Genomic DNA, 12,264 nt, shown 5'->3' with positions numbered 1-12,264 from the left:
CGATGGTAAATACATCAGTGGTTGCTAGGGGTTTGTGGAGAGAAAGGCAAGGTTGAACAAGAGAACTACAGCAAATTTTCCAGGGCAGTGAAACTGTTCTGAATGATAATGTACTGTATACACATGACACTATGCATCTGTCGTAACAGAACTCTACAGAACAAACAGTGAATCTAATGTACGCAATTAAAAAAAATCATTTAGAAGATCAGGGGATCCCATGATGGAATGCAAAAGGTAACAAAACACTCTAAGTATATTACGAATGTATGAAACCAACTAACTGAAAGGAGGGGGTTGAATAGGGAAAAGTGCTGATTTAAGTAATTTGGAAATTATTGGAATCTGTAAAACTACAGGCAAAGAAACTACATAAGCACTGTACTGTAGTTGATAAAGTTATTTTCCACAGGGGTGTGGGTTAATAATTCTGATGCTGATACATGTATACTGGAATTGAACAATTAAGTATGTGGATAATGGACAGTGGCAGTTGGATTTCTCACTGTTGAAGTAAGAGTTTACACAAAAGCAAGGAAGGAGGCTAGAATTATCCAGTCAGTAATGGCAACATCCGTCCGAACTCATGTTTAGCTTAAAACAGATACAGATGGTTACATACAGAAATGTATGCATGTGTACATACACAGGTTAGTATGCATACATACATTTTGTTGCTCTGTCAGTTGAAAGGGCCTAGAAGCAATTATATCCCAGGAGCAAAGAGCACATTTATCACTCAAGTCTTGGTTTCTAATACCATCCTTCAAAAAAGGGAACTAGGGCTTTTTGGAGAGATGGCTGAATCTAGGGCTAAGGCAGGAACATATATAAGATGAAACTGGAACATCTCATAGTGCCAAAAAGTGAGGAAATGCTAAAAACAAAAACCTACAATGATGGGAATGTGTCAAATGGACATGAGTAATAAACAGAGTGTTCCCAAATGGCCAAAGCTGCAAGTTGAGTAGTAAAATAAAGTAGTAGTAGATTATAACCCAAAGTATAAAATAAATATCCATGAGTCCATAGTGATATAGATAAATGACTGAATAAATAAGTGGGAGGAAAGAGACAAAACTCCTCGGCAGAAGAATTCTAAAATTTACTTTTAGAAACACTTTTGTCAAGATTGTAGAGTATAACTCCCCATTCCTTAAGCCTGGGATGCATAGTGACTTCCTTCCAAAGAAAACAGTATAGAATGGAGGGAAAAAGAGTAAATTCACAATGAAGAAACCTAACAAACGTAGTCTCAGATGATCAGGGTCAACGTCCACATGAAAAGTCATGCTGAGAGTATATACCCCTGACATGATGTGTAATGAAAACGGTACTTTTATCTCTGTGGTCTTACTCCCCAAATCACTTAGCCCCTGTCTCATCTTGAGAAAAAAAAAACCAGAAAAATCTCACTGAGGGACATTCTACAAAGTACCTGACCAGTACTCTGAAAACTGTCCAGGTCATAAAAATGAGAAAAGTCTTGAGAAACTGTCAGAGACCAGAGGAGCCTCAGGTAACATGCCTACTAAATATGATGGGTTATCTTGTATGGAATCCTGGAAAAGAAAAAGAAAATCAGGTAAAAGCAAAGGAAATCTAAATAAAAGATGGGTTTCACTTAATAAGTGTTAATATGCGTATAATAATTATTTAAAAAGTACCACATTAATGGAAGATGTTAATAATAGGGAAAACTGGGGGGAGTATGTAGGAACTCTGTACTATTTTTGAAATGTTTATATAAAACTAAGATTGTTCTAAAATAAAGTTAATTGTTAAAAAGGACAAGACAATGATATTTCACTTGGCTTAATACTGTGTTCACTGACCCCTCTTCATTGGTTTTTGGGCATTAAGAGAAGTTTGCTGCCTAATCCCATGCACCTGGCTTTTCTAGTAGAGTCCAGCAGAGTGATATACCAGCTAATTAGATTACTTTACATAATTGAGTGGTGTTTTCCTGCCTGCATCACTTTCCCCTTATTCTAATAATCACATATTGAGTGCATTTTGGGAAACTCATGTCCTTTATCTCTTGTGTTTCTCTTCAACCACAGTGCCAACCTGTTCATAAAATTTCCCAGGGCTGAGACACCACAGAAAGAGGCTGACAACTCCATCATCACAAGAGTTTATTAAGAGAACTTACACATGAGGAGTGTCTTGGGCAGACGAGAAAACATGGATATCCTCTGCCACTGTTGCAGGTGTTAAAGAATTATATAGGATGAGCCCTGGCTGGTGTGGCTCAGTGGACTGAGTGCTGGCCCATGAACCAAAGGGTCGCCAGTTTGATTCTCAGGACACATGCCTGGGTTGTGGGCCAGGTCCCCAGCTGGGGGCATGCCAGAGGCACCCACACATCAATGTTTCTCTCCCTGTCTTTCTCCCTCCTTTCCCTTCTTCCTAAAAATAAACAAAATCTTAAAAATAGAATAAGGCAGGATGAATAAAGGTACTAGGGCCCCAGATGAGGAAAAACTGCCTCACAAGCTTGCCCAGGGTGGGGCTGGAAAAACTGCCTCACAAGCTTGCCCAGGGTGGGGCTGGAGAGAGTAAGGACCTGTTCCAGGAACCAGCAAGCAAGGGAATAAAGGGAAAGGTCGAACAAAAAGTTTCTGAGGGGATCTAAAAGCCACCTGTTCTGGCCTAAACCTAGCTTGTGGTCCAGCAGTGGTCACATCATAGAACAGTCTCTTCTTCACACAACCTGTTCTATTCCTGCTCATTCCCCACCAGCTCTTAATATCTAGAGAACATTCAACGACTACTGAATGCATGAATGAAAGCCCACCGTTTTGCTCAGGTGTAATTTGGTACTTACATTCGCTGATACAAATGACTTCTTTCTGGGTTTTCTCTAGTTCTAGCTTGTAGTTGAATTTCAAACATGAAATCAGAGCTAATGGCCCCCACGGGATTACTGACAGAGTACATTTGAAGTGCACAAGAACATCTCTACACAAAGTGACAAACTGTTCAGAAAAAAGGACTGTGAGTGTAAATGCTCACCCATCCCATTTCTCATCCCTTTCCTCACCTGTTCACATAAACTGAAATTTCATATTACCTAGAAAATCTTTTTGCTTTACTCCTCTTGAAAACCGATTTGTTGATGTAAGAACAACAAGGAACTAACAAGAATTAACTGACTAGCCAGTTGCTCTCATTTTCAGAGATAAAAAGTAGGAACTCCTAGTTAGAAACTTTCCATTTAGTCAACAGAGGAAACCAACAAGAAAGTATTAGAAATATACTGTATTCAGTGGCTGGTATTAGAAATATGACACGATAACCATCGCATAAGTTCCCATCATATTGAGCTAGATTAGAAATTTAGTAAGAACACTTAAGATAAAGGCAAAAACATAATTTGGGTGTTCTGTATTTTCAATTATGAACTTAAAAAAAACTCCAATTACCTTAGCTGAAAAAATTAATAGTGGCAGCTGGTTTATAAAGTACTTAAAAAAGAAAATTAACTCTGTATTTTGCTGTGTATAGTGTGCATCCACGTTTCTGTGCACACTATACATGGGATTATCCTACCCATTATTATACCCATTTATAACGCAAATCCTTATTTTTCCCTCAAAAATTTGGGCAGGGGGAGGGATGTGATGGGGGTAAAAGGCAGAAAACTGTACTTGAACAACAATTAAAATAAAAATCAAAAAAATTTAGGCAAAAAGTATATACTATACATGGCAATATACAGTATGTTACTGATCATTAGCTTTCCTTAAAAGATGTAGAAATGAATAGAATTTAACTCTGGCATGAAATGACACAGGATACAGTGCTTTAAATGATAAATTATAACTTCAAATCAGATGCCTAGAAAAATGGCCCTTTCACTAGATATATACTTAATCATTTAATGTGTTACGTTATTAAGCTCTTAAATACAAAAAGTAACCAAAGCACGTCAAATACCCCCGTCTCCACCTCTGAATTTGAATTTTAAAAGCTACCTCCTCTCAAGAACTTTTCTCTAATTTTATACTTGAAATAAATCTCAAACTTTCCAATTTTCACAATTCAAGCAGCAACCATATATAACAGAAATAAAAACATCTAATAATTATCAATCACTGTTATTAAACTTCAAATTAATCCTATGATGTAGACATTACAGGTTCCATGTAAAGATAAACTGGCACAGTGGAGTTATACTTCAGGTCACTCAACAAGAAGGTGGCTTGAGATGAATTATAAATTTCAACAATGGTGCCCCAGAATCTATGCTATTTACTTTCAAAATAAATATTACATTAATGCTTATGACTAACAGTACCTTCCAGCTACCTAATTTAAAAAATTAAGCATATATTATTTCCAACAATAAGTGAGAAAAGGAGGGTATATAAAACAACAGGGATTTCTATTTTTGGCTTTTATGAGTCTATTGGTATTTACTCTGTGAAGTTAGACTCAGCAAGATCTACCTTAAACTCCTCATATCCACCCATGTGACTATGATGTCTGAGTAACGAAGCTAATATTCAGCGTGTCCTGGCTGGCGTGGCTCAGTGGATTGAGCACTGGTCTGTGAACCAAAAGGTGGCTGGGTTGATTCCCAGACAGGGCATATGCCTGGATCACAGGCTAGGTCCTCAGCAGGGGGCATGCAAGAGGCAAGGGCACACTGATGTTCTCTTGTTCTTTCTCCCTCCCTTCCCCTCTAAAAAAAAAAAGTAAGTAGCCCTTGCTGGTGTAGCTCAGTAGATTGAGCGCAGCCCTGCAAACCAAACAACCACGGTTTCATTCCCAGTCAGGGCACATGCTTGGGTCACAGGCCAGTTCCCAGCAGGGGACACATGAGAGGCAACCATACATCGATATTTCTCTCCCTCCCTCCTTTCCTTCCCCTCTAAAAATAAATAAATAAAATCTTTAAAAACAAAAAATATCAATGTGTCATATTTTTAATGACTTTCAAAACAGAAGTTCGTAAGTTTATTCCCCATTTCCCTACTTCATTTGATAAAGAATAGCATTTATAAAATAATAATAAAAAACCTTTCACTTTAAAGAAAAATTTTCTCTATTATAATTAGCTTTTTTCCCCTTCTGGGTGGAGATTTCTTTTTCTGAATATTGTAACTGATGACCAAATAAAACCTGTTTGTTTTCATTTATCTTTTATAATAATTCATGAAAATAATAAATGTTGTAAATAACCTATTAGAAATAGATGTTATATGGGTGTGTGTGTGTGAGACATCAGGATCCTATGAATACATACAAAAAATGAATAAATATATATTTGAGGCATAGATATAAAAAATGAAGCAGCGACTCTGAAAAGCTCAAAAAGTTAAATACAGAGATACTATACACATATATATAAACTGAAAACAGGTGCAAACAAAACATCATAAGAATGTTCATAGCAACATTATTCACAGTTGCCAAAAAGTACAAACAATATATACCTGCCGACTGATGAAAGATAAACAAAATATGTAAATCCATATAGTAAAATATTTCTCAGCCACAAAAAGAATGCTACAACATAGATGAACCTTGAAACAGTGCAAAGTGAAAGAAGCCAGACACAAAAGGCCACAGATTTTATTATTCTATTTACAGAAAATGTCCAGAATAGGAAAACCCACAGAAATGGACATTTAATGAGATTTCAGTGGCTACTGGCTGGGAAGAAATGGAGTGTGACTGTTAACGTGTATGAGGTTTCTTTTGGGGGAGATGCAAATGTTTTGAAATTAGAAGGTGGTGATGGGTGTGCAAATAATGAGCCTACACTAAAATGCCATGCAACTGTATATTTTAAAAAGGTGCATTTATGCTTTGGGAATTATATCTCAAAATTTTTAAATAAAAAATATACAGTGCATGTTTTTTCTATTTTCTGAAATTTTTCTTAAAAGATTGACTGAATGACATGTAAAATACTTTGTAAGAACAAAACAAAATGTAACTCTACTCCAGAGGAGCTGTGAGCTTACAGTTCTTTCATTTATTAGTGTGCATGTGTGTTTGGGCAGGGAGAACCAACGGTAAATGACAAAGCAAATGGGGCAAACTGTCAACAATAATTGAATCTGGGTAAAGACCTGTTTTTTATTCTGTTTTGAGTCTTAGGAATTTTCTGAAAGTTTGAAAATATTTCAAATAAAAAGTTTTCAAGAAAGAAAATAATCTTGGAACTTATAAAATGACTGCTTAAAAACACTCTTTTAAAAAGCCTTCTGTCAAGCTATAGTAAAGCTCCTTACTTAATTATGCTATGTTGAAAGTACTGGTTACAGAGGTGTTTGATATCCTTACTGCTGCCACAGATTAACTGTGAGAAGAAAAAACTGCCAAGTGTCTGTGACTATAGTGGTATTATAGCCATCTAAAATGTCAGTGAAAATGATATGCTAACTCAGCTCCTGGGTGGAGATTTTATCCTGTGTGTTTCCAACATGTAATTATATAAGACAGTGTGTGTATATGTAATATCTATGTTGCATATATGTATTTAATATATAACATCACATTCTTAATACTAGGTAATCATCCATACTATATCAAAATTTTATTCCACATGCCCAAAGAAGTGTCTAATGTATTGGAAAACAAAGAGAAAATTAAATCTGAAATGGAAGAAAAATAATGAAGAATATAAATCAATGAAATAGACAACAGAAGACAGAGAAAAATCAAAGAAATCCAAAGGTTTTTTTTTCCTTAAGAAGACTAATAAATTGATAAACTTCTAGCCAGACTAGTCAGTAAAGAAAGGTCACAGAAAACTTAATAGGAGACAACTTTGTTAATATAGTCAACATTCAGATTATGAGATGAACGATTATGTCAAAGACTCAAAATGCCAAACATCAGTCAAGAAAAAAACAACTTGAACAGCCTTATATGTATTAAAGAAATTATTTTAAAGTTAAAAAATCTCACACAGCAAACTCTAGGCCTAGATGAATTAAATGATAAATTTTTCCAAATATTTAAAGAAAAATATGCCAATTCAGTACAAATTCTCCCAGAATACAGAAAAGGGAAAACTTCCTGACTCATTTATGAAGCCAGCACTACTTGCTACCCAAACCAAAGACATTAAAAAGAAAAGAATGACAGACCAGTATCATTATTATAAATGCAAATTTTATTTTTAAAATTTATTTATTTATTTTTAGAGAGAGGGGAAGGGAAAGAGAAATAGAGGGAGAGAAACATCAGTGTGTGGTTGCCTCTCATGTGCCCCCTACTGGGGACCTGGCCCACAACCCAGGCACATGCCCTGACTGGGAATCAAACTGGTGACCCTTCAGTTCACAGGCACTCAATCTACTGAGCCACGCCAGCCAGGGCTAAATGCAAATTTTATTAAAATTTTAGCAAATATAATACATTAATATGTATTTAAAAAAATATATTTAATACATTTAAAAAAAATGTAATCTAACCTAACAGAAAACAAATAAGCATCTCAAAAGATGCAGAAAAACCATTTGATAAAATTCATGATCCTTCCATGATAAAAAGATCTTGGCAAAGTAGGAACAAAAGGAACTTCTCTAAGTTAATAAAAGCCATAGCTAACACCCTAGCCACTATGACTCGGTTGGAGTGTCATCGTATAAACTGAAATGCTGTGGGTTCGATTCCCTGTGACAGCACATGCCTAGGTTATGGGTTAGGTTCCTGGTTGGGGCGTGTATGAGAGGCAGCCAATCGATGTTTCTCTCCCTCCCTTTCCCTCTCTCTAAAATCAATAAGCATGTCCTCAGGTGAGGATTAAAAATATTTTTTAAAAAGACACAGCTAACAACATAATAGTGAAAGACAAAATACTTTCTAAGAGCAGAAGAAGCTAAGGATGTTCCCTATCACTACCCCTATTCAATATTATATTGAAAGTATTAGCCAATGCAAGAAAGCAAGAAAAAGAAATAAAAGCATATATATTGGAAAAGAGAAAATAAAACTGTCTTTACACACAGATATCATTATTTTCAATGAAGAAAATCCTACACAATTCTACCAGAATAAAAGCAAGATTAGCAAAGTGGTTGGATACAAGGGCAATGTACAAAAATCAACTGCGCCCTGGCTGGTGTGGCTCAGTGGATTGAGTGCAGGCCTGAGAACCAGAGGATCACGGTTCGATTCCCAGTCAGGGCACATGCCTGGGTTGCAGGCCAGTTCCTAGCAGGGGACACACGAGAGGCAACCATACATTAATGTTTCTCTCCCTCTCTCCTTCCCTTCCCCTCTAAAGAGAAATAAATAAAAATCTTTTTAAAAAATCAACTGAATTTCTAATATTAGTAAGAAACAACTGGAAACTAAAATTGAAAACTAGTTATAATAGCAACAAAATATATATAATACCAAGTGGTGTATTTGACAAAACAATGCTGGGAGAAATTAAAGAACACCTAAATAAACATATACTGTGTTCTTAAAGTTTTTTTTAAAAAAAACCTAAATCATATGCTAACAAAAACAACAAAAACCCTCAGTATTGTTAAGATACCAGTTCTCCCCAAAGTAATCTAGATAGTCAATCAATCCTAATAAAAATCTCGGCAGGCTTTTTAATAGACATTGACAAGATAATTCTAAAATGTACATGGAAAAGCAAAAAAACCAAATATTAAGAACAATTTTGAAAAAAAAAAGATTTAACATTAAGACTTAAAATAAAGCCACAGTAATCAAGGTAGTACCATACTGACACAAAGGCAATAAATAGACCAAAATAAAGGCTCTAGAAATAGACCCTCACATATATGATCAATGGATTTTGACAAAGGTGGCAAGGCAGTTCAATAAGGGAAAAATATTTTCAATAAAAAATGATGGTACAACTAGAAAGTCAAATGGGAGAGGAAAAAAAAGAACCTTGACATCTCAACACTTACAAAAATCAATATGAAATGAATGACAGAACTTAATTTAAGAACTAAAACTCCAAAACTTCTAGGTATTGGCATGGGAGAAAACGTTAAATAGGAGATATATATAGCATACATATATAAAATTTATATATATAAATTAGGTCTGATGTTTTAAAAATTTCTACTCTACAAAAGACACTGCTACAGAAGTAAAAAGTACTAGCCACAGACTGAAAACTACCATATTTCTTCAGACTATAAGATGCACCCTTTTTTTAAACCACATTTTTAGCTTCAAAATTTCTCATTTTCCTCCTCTAAAACCTAGGTGCATCTGGGGCCCGCACCAAAAGACACACCTAGGTTTTAGAAGAGGAAAACGGGGGCAAAAGTTTTGAAGCAAAAAATGTGGTTAAAAAAAAAAAGGAGTGCGTCATATAGTCCAAAAAATACAGTATTTGCAAAACATTTATCTGATAAAGGATTTGCATCCAAGATATGTGAATAACTCTTGCAACCAAGTAAAAAAATATATAATTTTTAAATGCACAAAATATATGACTAAACATTTAAGCAAATATGATATGAATGGCACAGAAACAAAAATACACAAATAGATGCTCAAATCATTAAGTAAATCTAATTAGAAACACAATGAGACACCAATACATACCCACTGAAATGCCTAAAATTTAAAACTTTTACTACACCAAGTGTTGGTAAGAATGTGGAGAGACTTGAACACACTGATGGTAATATAAAACGAAGCAACTACTTTAGAAAACAGGTTAGTAGTTACTGAAAAGTTAAACATACACCCATTAGGTCCAGAATTCCACTCCTATGTGTGCGCCCAAGAGAAAGTGAAACGTGTGCAAAGACTCGTAAAGAGGGTTAGACCCAGCTTTATTAGTAAAATAGCTCAAAAGAGGAACCACCCCAAATTTCCACTGATGAGTGAATGGATAAACAAATGGTGGTACACACAACTGACTACTACTCAGCATTAAAAAGAAACAAACTACAGAAACATGTAACATTATGGATGAACTTCAAAATAATGTTGCATAAAAGAAGGCAGATATAAGAGTTTATACTATATTCTTTTGTTTATATAAAGCATTGGAGTATGCAAACTAATCTTTAGGGATAGAGAGCACAAGAACAGTTGCCTGGGGTTGTGGGAGGGAGATTAAAAGGTCATGAAGAAACTCTAGTCTTTAGCCGTGGCTGGTGTGGCTCAGTGGTTGAGTGCCAGCCTGTAAATCAAAGGGTCACCAGTTTGATTCCCAGTCTAGGGCACATGCCTGGGTTGCAGGCCAGGTTCCTAGTAGGGGGCATGTGAGTGGCAACCACATATGGATGTTTCCCTCTCTCTTCCTCCCTTCCCCTCTCTAAAAAAATAAGTAAAATATATTTTTTTAAGTCTTTAAAAAACCCTCTAAAAATCCTCTAGTCCTTATTGTGGTCATAGTTCCATAGGTGTATACAAGAGTCAAAACTCAAACTGTACACTTTAAATGTGTACAGTTTATCCTATGTTAATTATATCTCAATAAACTGTTTTAAAAAGTTAGTATTCTTTTCCATACTCTACACATGGCTTGTTTCTTTGGTTATTTTTGAGGTATTTGAAATCACTACCTCACATTAACAATATGAAGGCTTTTCTCCAAAGCTGGGCCATCTTCCGTGTCTTATTCCTTACATACCTAACAGGCCCATTATGCTGAAATACTCCCCCTCACAAATACATAAATATGCCATGTGATTATGATGGCTATCAATTTTATTAAGCTAATGATGTCTTTCTTATAGAAGAGCCAACATTTCAGCAAAAGACAGAGAGACACAAAAACACCTGTCAAACCAGTATTTAACCACTTAATGCAGTGAATGGGAAAAGGAATTTCTCAATGAAAAGATCTGGCAAAACTTTATTTTCTGTATCTTCATCTAGATGATAGTTACACAAGCACAGCAGAGGAGTTAGTCACCTTGATCAACAGAGGGGTTATGGGCACTGACCCTCACCAGTCAAAAACACAAACATAAATGTTTGACTCCCTAAAAAACTTAATTACTTAATAGCCTACTGTTGACAGGAAGCCTTACTGATAGCACAGTGTAGTAATACATATTCTGTATGTTATATGTATTATATACTGTATTCTCACAATAAAAAATAAAATATTAAGACAATCATAACAGAAAATACATTTATAGTATTTATTGAAAAAATTCCACATATAAGTGGACTCACACAGTTCAAACTCATGTTTTTCAAGGGTCAACAGTATATACATAAGGAAATGTTTAAAAAGCTATTTAAGATGTGTGTGTGCTACTGAATGTTATGCTTCAACAACAAAATACTACTACTAAAGTTTGTGTATAATACTGCATTTCATGGACTTCCCTACCTTCCCCTGACTTCTCACCCAAATAGTTGTTTTTCTGACTCCTTCCCCCAGACATGTCTCTGTGGCTTTGTAATGCCAGCCCATCTCTCTCCAGTATACACACTATGATCCTCACACCCCTAAACGTCCTTCTCCCCCTGAAACCCCTCCACATTTCAGCAAAGAGCACCAGCGAAGGATCTTTTATAGGATCTTCTCCATCAGATGGGAACAGACTGGAGAGGCAGTTAATCTCGGCAACCTAGGGGAAACACTGTTTCTACGATTTTTCAAAAAGTTAATGGTACCTCAGAAATCAGAGAAGTAGAATGAAGTTCAGAGCCAGAACTAGGACATGAGTCTACTGATTCTTAGAGTCCTGTATACATCTACATCATGTTTACAAGGCTCAAGAATCCAATCTAGTTTTTTTTCCCACCATGGAATTAAAAAAATACTGTTCAGCTGTCAATGTGTAATCTAAGATAATAAAATTTTAGCCAATAAACATCAGAGAGGAGAATTAGACCCAGTTGGTTTTGTTTTGTTTTGTTTTGAGACACAAATACCCCCATAAAAGCCCACATTTGCAATAGAGGGAGTACAGTGAGGTTGGATACAGCCAACAAACCAAGATGAACTCCATTTCCTAGAGAGCACATACACTACAGTGCTAGGACTTATCAGAGTCACACATTTTAAAGTTAAAGCAGCTGAACAAGAAGAACAGAACTTAAAACTCTGACAAACCACCAATTCAACTGATGGTGGAGACTATTAAATTAAGCACGACTGGAAATATTTTAAACTGCAAAGTCCCTTTGATCAGGTGAAATCAATGATCTAAAGTGGTTAGGAAAACTTGACCTTATCAGGTTTGGTGTGTAGGTGCTGGTCTACTTTTGTGGTCTGTGGTTTTGTAACAAGCCTCTGTGATGCTATACTGTCTGTGTCAGTCTTCTGGCCCCACTGGAGCTTCCTCTAGCTGT

At 35.7% G+C, this 12,264-nt stretch overlaps 1 protein-coding gene and 1 long non-coding RNA gene across 2 annotated transcripts in view; one reads left to right on the top strand and one right to left on the bottom strand.

Moving 5' to 3' along the window:
• TMEM131 (transmembrane protein 131) overlaps positions 1-12,264 on the bottom strand; it is a 216,902-nt gene that overhangs the window by 170,746 nt on the left and 33,892 nt on the right. The gene's annotated exons all lie outside the window — the stretch shown is intronic.
• LOC118994216 (uncharacterized) lies at positions 1,573-11,355 on the top strand. The gene is made up of 3 exons (XR_005068003.1): positions 1,573-1,585; positions 1,866-1,867; positions 11,085-11,355. It is a non-coding gene; the product is annotated as an uncharacterized LOC118994216 (long non-coding RNA).

Source organism: Sturnira hondurensis, unplaced genomic scaffold (assembly GCF_014824575.4).
Source record: "Sturnira hondurensis isolate 20B ecotype Veracruz unplaced genomic scaffold, ASM1482457v3 Scaffold0009178, whole genome shotgun sequence".
In the NCBI taxonomy this organism is placed as follows: domain Eukaryota; kingdom Metazoa; phylum Chordata; class Mammalia; order Chiroptera; family Phyllostomidae; genus Sturnira; species Sturnira hondurensis.
The sequence above is the reverse complement of the archived record's forward strand: the minus strand, read 5'-3'. Positions and strand labels throughout refer to the sequence as shown.